Genomic DNA, 9,560 nt, shown 5'->3' on the forward strand with positions numbered 1-9,560 from the left:
AGTCTAAAGCTTAACTATCAAATAATTGACAGTTTATACCCCTTTATTTAATTAATCTCTTTAAGTCACCAAATTAATTCTAATTAATTCTATGACTTATATTAATCAAATAACAATATATTATTCATTATATTATTCTCATAATATATTAATAATATTTACTCTCTCGTAATAAATCATCCTATCAAGTTGCTATGGTGAAGGCAACCCAAAAGGACCATGCACAACCGGGTCAAATACTTGCCTAATATAGTTGCAGTCTTAGACACTATTCCAACAGTCTCCCACTTGGATAAGTCTAGTAACTATATTCACAAGTACAATTCGGTTTGCAATCGTAGCTCTCAAAGACGCTGTCAAACTCTAATCAATCTTGTCCTTTAGATAAGGTAACGTACAGTCCTCTGTTAGATATCATGCTGACAATCCTATGGAATGGTTAGTCAAGCATTTAGGTTTCTCGATCTCTGATTTATTTGACATAGAACTTAATTGAACACATCAATTCAGTTCTGACCGGGCCCGACACATAAGTCAAATCAAATCATCGAGCGGCCGAGATATCGCTTTTACCTTCTTAGATAAAAGTTACAGATAAACTTCGACTTATATGCATTTACTTATTCATTAACCAACTATACACAACAATACGTTTTATAATACCGAATTACTGATGTGTTTTCGTATTATCAATGTACAATCAATTAACAAATAACAAATCATATATCTAGGTTTTAAGACCATATGATATTATCGTCTTGCGATCACCTTTTATATCGTATTCCATAAGGTGATTCCAGCAAGCGCGGGTTTGTTCCAATGCTCAAAACTAGTTCATAAGCACTCATGAACGTTGCAGCAATCCTTTGCTATGTCTAACACCATTTAGACATTCTACACACCAATTCATGACAATCTTCATTCATATCTACTCCCAACATATGAACGATTGTGGACCATTTGAACAATTTCTATTATTCTTAATAATCTTAATTATTCTGGAAGTCAAAACATGCAAAATGAAACAATAGCTAAACAATTAACATAAGATAGTAACATTACTCATAAATAAAACTCCTTTATTTAATCATCAAATGTCAATTACATTTATCTATTACACGTTTCTAATACTATCTAATCTATGCTAATATCATCCTTCAGCCCAATACTCCTAGCATGCTGCAAGTGCTTAACCCTACTCAGTCCCTTCGTAAGCGGATCTGCTGGGTTATCTTCTGATGATATCCTCTTTACTACGAGTTGTCCTTCTTCTACACGATGTCTAATGAAGTGATACTTTCTGTCGATATGTCTTGATCTACCATGATCCCTCGGTTCCTTGGTCAAGGCAACCGCGCCTTCGTTATCACAGAAAATCTCCATTGGCTCCTTTATGGCAGGTACAACTCCAAGATCACCGATGAAGTTCTTTAGCCATATTGCCTCCTTCGACGCTTCGCTCGCTGCAATGTACTCTGATTCGCACGTTGAATCAGCTACGGTTTCCTGCTTGGAACTCTTCCATGTCACAACTCCTCCATTTAGGGTAAAGACCCAGCCCGACTGCGAATGGTAGTTGTCCCTGTCGGTCTGAAAACTGGCGTCACTATACCCTCGCACCTTCAAGTCATCACTCCCTCCGAGGACTAAGAACCATTCCTTCGTCCTCCGAAGGTACTTAAGGATGTTTTTCACTGCAATCTAATGTGCTTTGCCAGGATTTCCTTGATATCTGCTAACCATGCTCAAAGCGAAGGCTACATCAGGGCGAGTACAAGTCATAGCGTACATGATTGAGCCAACTGCGGAAGCGTATGGTACTCGGCTCATTTCTGCTATCTCAGCTTCGGTACTCGGACTTTGAGTCTTACTTAATTTGGCATTACTTTGTATCGGTAGTTCTCCCTTCTTTGATTTTTCCATACTAAAACTTTTTAGTACCTTCTCTAAGTAAGTATTCTGACTAAGTCCAATTAGTCTCTTACTTCTTTCTCTTACTATCCTTATTCCCAAAATGTAAGAAGCCTCTCCGAGGTCCTTCATAGCGAAACACTTTCCGAGCCAGGACTTAACCTCCTGCAGAGTCGGGATGTCGTTTCCTATGAGTAATATGTCATCGACATATAGAACGAGGAAGCTTACTATACTCCCACTGGCTTTGACATATACACAAGATTCGTCTTCGCTTCGTACAAAACCAAACTCTTTGACTTTCTCATCGAAGCAAAGATTCCATCTGCGAGACGCTTGCTTAAGTCCATAAATGGACTTCTCAAGCTTACACACTTTATTCGGATGCTTCGGATCCACAAACCCCTCTGGTTGAGCCATGTAAACATCCTCAGCCAACTTTCCGTTAAGGAAAGCGGTCTTGACATCCATTTGCCAAATCCCATAATCATGAAATGCGGCAATTGCTAGCATCACTCTAATAGATTTAATCTTCGCAACTGGTGAGAAGGTCTCATCATAGTCAACTCCGGGAGTTTGAGTAAAGCCCTTCGTGACCAATCACGCTTTATATGTGTGTACGTTCCCATCCACGTCGGTCTTCTTCTTGAAGATCCATTTGCACCCAACGGTCTTACGTCCGGGCACATAATCAACCAAATTCCAAACTTGGTTATCATACATGGATTGGATCTCGCTATCCATTGCCTCTTTCCACTTTGTAGACTCCGGGCCTGCCATGGCTTCCTTATAGCTATTAGGTTCATCAAGGTTTACTAGTGTACCATCACTAATATACATGTCCCCTTCGGTAGTAATATGAAAGCCATAAAACTGGGGATGAACTCTAACTCTATCAGAACGTCTAAGAGGTAAGGATTCGTCAATCGGTTCAACCGGAGTTTCCTCCTCGGGTTGAATGCCAGCAGCAGAGGTTCCTTCATCTATCGACTCTTGAATCTCTTCAAGTTCGATTTGCCTCCCACTGTCTCCTTGGCTCATGAGTTCTCGCTCTCGGAAAACTCCTCTCCTCGCAACGAAGACAACGTTGTCCTTCGGACTATAGAAGAGATATCCAAAGGATGTCTGCAGGTAGCCGATGAAAATACATCGCTCACTTCGAGGTTCAAGCTTGTCGTGAGTATCTCGTCTTACGAAAGCCTCGCAACCCCAAACCTTGATATGTGCCAACGAGGGAGCTTTCCCTGTCCACATCTCGTGAGGTGTTTTGGCAACCTTCTTAGTAGGGACTCGGTTAAGGATATGGGCGGCAGTCTCTAAGGCATACCCCCAAAAAGAGATAGGTAGTGAAGCACGACTCATCATAGAGCGAACCATATCCAATAAGGTTCGATTACGCCTTTCTGCCACACCATTCAACTGCGGTGTCCTAGGAGGCGTCAATTGTGAAACTATTCCACACTCCTTGAGATAATCGTGGAATTCAAGACTTAGGTACTCTCCTCCTCGATCGGATCGAAGCATCTTGATTTTCCTGCCCAATTGATTCTCCACTTCATTCTTGAACTCTTTGAACTTTTCAAAGGTGTCTGACTTTTGCTTGATTAAGTAGATATACCCATATCTACTATAGTCATCGGTAAAAGTCACATAGAAGCAGTTCCCATCCTTCGTGGTTGATCTAAACGGTCCACATACATCGGTATGTATTAGGTCCAATAGACCCTCGCCCCTTTCACATGTACTCGTGAAGGGTGACTTAGTCATCTTTCCAAGTAAACAAGACTCGCATGTGTCATCTTCCCTAAGGTCGAATGACTCCAACACTCCATCCTTTTGGAGTTGGGCTATGCGTTTCTTGTTGACATGTCCAAGACGACAATGCCACAAGGATGCTTTATCCATACTAGTGGAAGAATCAATATTCAAAACATCATTTCCTAAGTTATCAATAATCATAACGGTTTCATATATTCCATTACATGGTATAGCTTCAAAGTAAAAGACACCATTTAGATAAGCCAAAATAGAACCATTCTCATTATTAAACGAAAATCTAAATCCTTGTCTATATAAACCATGAAATGAAATGATGTTTCTAGCCATTTTTGGCGAATAGCAACAATTGTTCAAATCTAAAACCAAACTATTCCTAAGCACTAAAGAATACACTCCAATCTTGGTCACAAGCGACGATCTTCTGTTCCCCATGATTAGATTGATCCTTCCTTGCTCCACATCCCTACTTCTTCTTAGTCCCTGCACATTAGAACAAATGTGATAACCACAACCGGTATCAAGAACCCAAGAAATAGCATGATTAGAATCGTTAGATTTGATTGTGTATATACCTGCGAAAGATGGCTTGATCTTTCCCTCTTTGATTGCTTGCAGGTAATCTGGGCAGCTTCTCTTCCAATGTCCTATCTTGTGGCAGTGGTGGCACTCTGCCTCCTTTGGGTTAGGGCAGGGCTTAGCGGGATCAACTTTGGTCCCACTAGAAGAGGCACCATCTCGGGCTTTCACCTTGCGATAGTTCTTCGATGAAGCTTTCCTCTTCTTTCCCTTTCCTTGACCAATAGCCAAGACAGGAGCAGCGGGCGGATTGGGAGTAGGTGCAGCAGACTTGTCCTTGAAGTTGCTCTCAGCGAACCTCAAGAGACCTTGGAGTTTGCTTAGGGTGACCTCTTCTTTGTTCATGTGGTAGGTCATCCTAAATTGGTTGTACATCGGAGGCAAAGAGTAAAGCACCATATCGATCGCCAAGTCTTCACCGAAGTCAACATTTAACTTGCGAAGGCGGTCGACATACCTTTGCCTCTTTTGCAGGTGCACGGTAAGAGATTCTCCATGACCCATCTTAGCGGAAATCATGTTGGTGAAAATCTCATGACGCTCTTGTCTCGCGTTTTGGTGGTATCTCTCCAATAAGTCTTGGTGCATCTCGTACGGGTACATGTCCTCGTAGGACTTTTGGAATTCGGAGTTCATGGTAGCGATCATGATGCAATGTACCTTCGTTGCATCTCGCTCATGAGTCTCAAAGGTGGTGATTTCGGCCGGAGTAGCGATTTCGGGGTTGATTTTCTCGAGCTTCTCATCGAGGACATACTCCTTGTCCTCATAGCGAGCAATGGTGCGAATGTATCTTATCCATTCGCTAAAGTTCGTTCCATCGAAGGTGACCTTTTGGCAAAGGCTCATCAACGTGAAAGAACTAGCAGCAGCGTTGTTTGCGTTCGACATCTACAATTACAAAGGACAAAGATAGATTAGAATAAGAATCCCTAATTATCACCCAATAAGAAAAATTAGGGCTAGGATCCAACAATAACATTTACATACTAGAAAAGGGATGCCGTAATCTAACATGCAAATAAATTGAAGGTAAGTGAATGACGATTCACTAATTCTCCATCACAAAACTTAAACTATTAGTCCTAAGTGTTTTTGAGAATTCCTAGGTTCGGATGAGATTCATTGAAACTATTCAATGGCATGTTTAAATCTCGATATGCCCCTCTTGTTTGTGACTGGGATACCGAGGATCACAAAGCGGGTGTGAATTACCATGCAAATTCACATGGTGCCTTCATTGTAACGATCACCTATTCGATGTGCCGGTAAACCACACACGCTCCATCGAACTATGATAAACATTGAATCACCCTTTGCCACCTTCGCTTAGAACCAATTAGTGTGCTGGTAAACCACACACGCTCCACTAACTTCTTAGCAAGGTGCAAAGTGTAATTTCATGGGATTGCATCAATTCACTTTTCCTAAAGTAACTAAGATTGGGAAATTTTTAAAATATGTGTAGTTACTTTATATTTCTTATTATACTTTTAATGAGAGGATGTGGTTGCCCTATCCTACCCGTTCGGCTAACAACCCTCCACCAATCAAGCAAGCGGTGGGTGTGAGTGTACACCCATTAAGCGCCATTTTATAGGCCGCAACCTTATACCCACCTTATAGATCGGCTTCGTGAATGAGGCCTACTAACGGTAAGACTAGCATTTAGTTATACATATATATATATATATATATATATATATATATATATATATATATATATATATATATATATATATATATATATATATTATTCTAGTAATATCATATTAGTATAGGGCTATATTTTAAAACCTTTTTAAAATCTAGGGTTTGAAATTTAAGTTGTCTAAATTAAAACTTTTAATCACAAATATAAATTTCAAAACTTGAGGGTAGGTTTTAAACATTTAAAACATGGAGGATCAAATAACAAATAATTCCAATTAACAATTAATATCCTAATTATCTATATTTGATTTTATTCAAGATTTCTTTGAAAGATAATTACCAAAATAATTAAAATAATTAATTAATTATCATATAAGGAAATTAAATATTTTATTAGTTGATAAATACCTTTAACTAGATCAAGATAATAGTCATATATATCAAAAAATCGGATTTAGATTGATCTATTACGATTAAGGTAAGTTTCCATAAGATAATTATGAAAAAATCCCGAATCTGGCCATTCCTGACGCCTGGACTCGCCGAGTGCACAAGGGGACTCGCCGAGTCAGGCCTACTCGCCGAGTCCACCTTGGAACTCGCCGAGTCCATGACTCAGAAACCTAAAAATCGAATTTTGCAGGTTTGTTTCAGTTAATCAAGCAACAATTTAAAGAAAACCAAGCTAGGCTTTGATACCACTGATGGGTTTTAGCTATAAGAACTTTCCTATGTGCGCATGCAAAACCCTAATGCTTGGATCTAGGCTTTCTAATAAACATGCTTTGAATCCAAGACTTCTAATGACTAATTAGGTTAAATAACAACATTGAAACAAATCTAGAATCATACGTTTGAGTTCCTTGTTGATCTTGAGGTCTTGGAGCTTCTAGAGTCACAAATGTCACTCCTCTAATGGCTTACAAACACCAATAGCAAGGAAGATGATTTAGGAGAGAGGAGAGAGGAGGAAATCAGCCAGGGTTCTCTTACTTTTAGGAGAGGTGCCGATTTCCTTATGCCATGGGGTCTATTTATACTTGTAGACTCCTTAAGGGTTACAACCTAAACCCTAATTGGATAATCTTCTCTTAAGGCTATCCATATCCTTTCCATAGATAAGCCTTGGACGATTTTGAAGCTATCCTAGCTTCTAGAATCCGTCCCTAGCATATCCATAAGGATTTACAGTCTAAAGCTTAACTATCAAATAATTGACAGTTTATACCCCTTTATTTAATTAATCTCTTTAAGTCACCAAATTAATTCTAATTAATTCTATGACTTATATTAATCAAATAACAATATATTATTCATTATATTATTCTCATAATATATTAATAATATTTACTCTCTCGTAATAAATCATCCTATCAAGTTGCTATGGTGAAGACAACCCAAAAGGACCATGCACAACCGGGTCAAACACTTGCCTAATATAGTTGCAGTCTTAGACACTATTTCAACAGAAGTGTATTAGATTTTGCCCTTATGTATTTTTTTGTTAACTTCTGTCATTCCTATAAATATGGATAGGTACTAGAGATATAATGACTTTTGAGCTCTAGTGTTCTTTACTCTACAAACACTCTTGTATCTTTTAGAAGTTTTGTTTTATTGAGCCAAACGGATTATTTTACATTTTGTGTTCTAGATTCATTACAAACTCTGATTTCATTTCATTTACTTGATTAACACTGATTAACACGAACTACAATTTGACCCTTACCCTCTTTAGTTATTTAGTGGTGTTTTAGGTTATTTTTAACCGAGTCAATGGCGTTGATCAACAACCAACAGACTACCATCTCTTGGCCTCCTTCCAGGAAGAAATCGACTTTCTATTCTTCCTCCAAAAGTGAGAAGTGATTCATCCACCGATTTACAAACAAAGTCATCATTTAGGAGATCTTCACATCCTTCCTGAGTACTTTGTTATTTTAGTAGCCGGTGGTCTTGACCACTAATAAAGTCCTTTTAAACACCAATGTTTGCTTAGCGCTTTGCTAATGTATTTAAATGGTATAAAACTTGTAAATATGTATCATAACATACATAATAGATTTATTGAACACCTTTGAGTTCCTATTATCCTTTGTCATTGTTTTTTTTTCTTTTTCTTTTCTGTATTGGACTTATATTCCCACGAAATTTATACCCTTTTTGATTTGACATTTCCAGACTAAAGTTTTACTTCTATTTCTACATGCATGTCAAAGTTGTCACATGATGTTTTATGCATGCTTTTTAAAGTAAAGTAAAACCATTTGACACATGCACATGGATCGGAATATATGCACTTCACGGTCCTCTATAAACGCCTTCTAGCCTTAACTAAAAGCCATCATATTTCAAGCAAGTACAAGTATCTGGTTGTCTTACATGATCTGATAATATGCACTAATTCGTTAGCTTGTTGTTCTGAATTTCCTACTGCTTAATTTAGATGTGCCGTTTTTGCTTGAAGTCATGCAACTTCTAGTTAAACACCTCAAGGTAATTCCATCAGTAAATGCTATATGTTAAATCAGAACGATTTAACAATCTAATTAATTAATGTATATGCATTTGTTTTTTACAAAAAGATCTATATTACAATGAACCATATATCATTCGAGAACAACGAAACATCCATTGGATATATTGACGAGGTTAAGAAAAAATACATTCAAAGACAACAATAAAACAAACCGACAAACACACATTTTTATTATTTGTTCAGCATGCAGAAAATTCTATTCTGGCAAACATCAAATCAAAATGTGACCAACCATGCGTCCTATGTATAGCTTGTAATTATGTTCCCCTCCACTAGTTCTCCAAAACACATAAGGCTTTAGTTGTAACCTTTTGGCATCCCATGCCTATGCAAAAAAAGTTAAAACTATTTTTTCAAATTAGAATGCTATAACAAGAAAAGTATATAAACAAATCAACGGAAGTATACAATGTTAATATATAATTTGTAGATTTTTCAATGTAGAATGTTGTAGTACACAAATTAACGAATGCACATTGTTCTTTCTTGCGTTTGTGAAATGTACCTAATATTTTTCAGTAGACACAACATTAGACTATTGTGTTTGCCGTTAGTAACAATGTAATGACTATATATTCTTGCTTTATGAGTATGCATGGGTTCCTGATTGAACAGTAGAAGAGATGATCTAGCATGAGCAAGAAGAGTCTGTCAAGTTAGCCATGGAGTGACTGCCTGATGAACCAAATAAGGTGTTACTTTCCAACACCTAATTGAGGTATTTTTAGGCAAGTCATCCTTGGCTACCAAACAAGGGTACTCTTCTCTCCATGTAAGAACCTCTCTTCATATTCTCTTATCAAATTTGATGTGCATTACTCGTTTCAGCAATATTGCCTATTTATAGCCAACGATAATTGAATGGAAAATGAAACGGCATAATTGTTGCTCTATCTTTTTCGTTTCTTCTTTTCAACTTTCTACCGTATAAACCATACGTAGGAGAATATATCCTTGCTAGACCAAATGAATTAATGAACCCTATTCTCTATATCTATATGAGGGAAAGAGGTTGAAAACGGCAATTAAAAGGAATAAAGTTTGTTCAATCGATGGCCCATATTTGCATGGGGAGTTGACTTCAACTATCTGATTAATGAAG

At 37.8% G+C, this 9,560-nt stretch overlaps 1 long non-coding RNA gene across 2 annotated transcripts; it reads right to left on the minus strand.

The window, feature by feature from the left end:
* Positions 1–8,607: 8,607 nt before the first annotated feature.
* Positions 8,608–9,248, minus strand: LOC128126580 (uncharacterized). Of its 2 annotated transcripts, none has more exons than XR_008224559.1 (2): positions 8,964–9,248; positions 8,608–8,783 (listed from the first exon to the last, which is right to left on the minus strand). It is a non-coding gene; the product is annotated as an uncharacterized LOC128126580 (long non-coding RNA). The 2 variants fall into 2 exon arrangements; XR_008224548.1 differs by having other exon boundaries at positions 8,608–8,803.
* Between the last annotated feature and the right edge of the window lie 312 nt (positions 9,249–9,560).

Source organism: Lactuca sativa, chromosome 1, assembly GCF_002870075.4.
Source record: "Lactuca sativa cultivar Salinas chromosome 1, Lsat_Salinas_v11, whole genome shotgun sequence".
Lineage (NCBI taxonomy): Eukaryota > Viridiplantae > Streptophyta > Magnoliopsida > Asterales > Asteraceae > Lactuca > Lactuca sativa.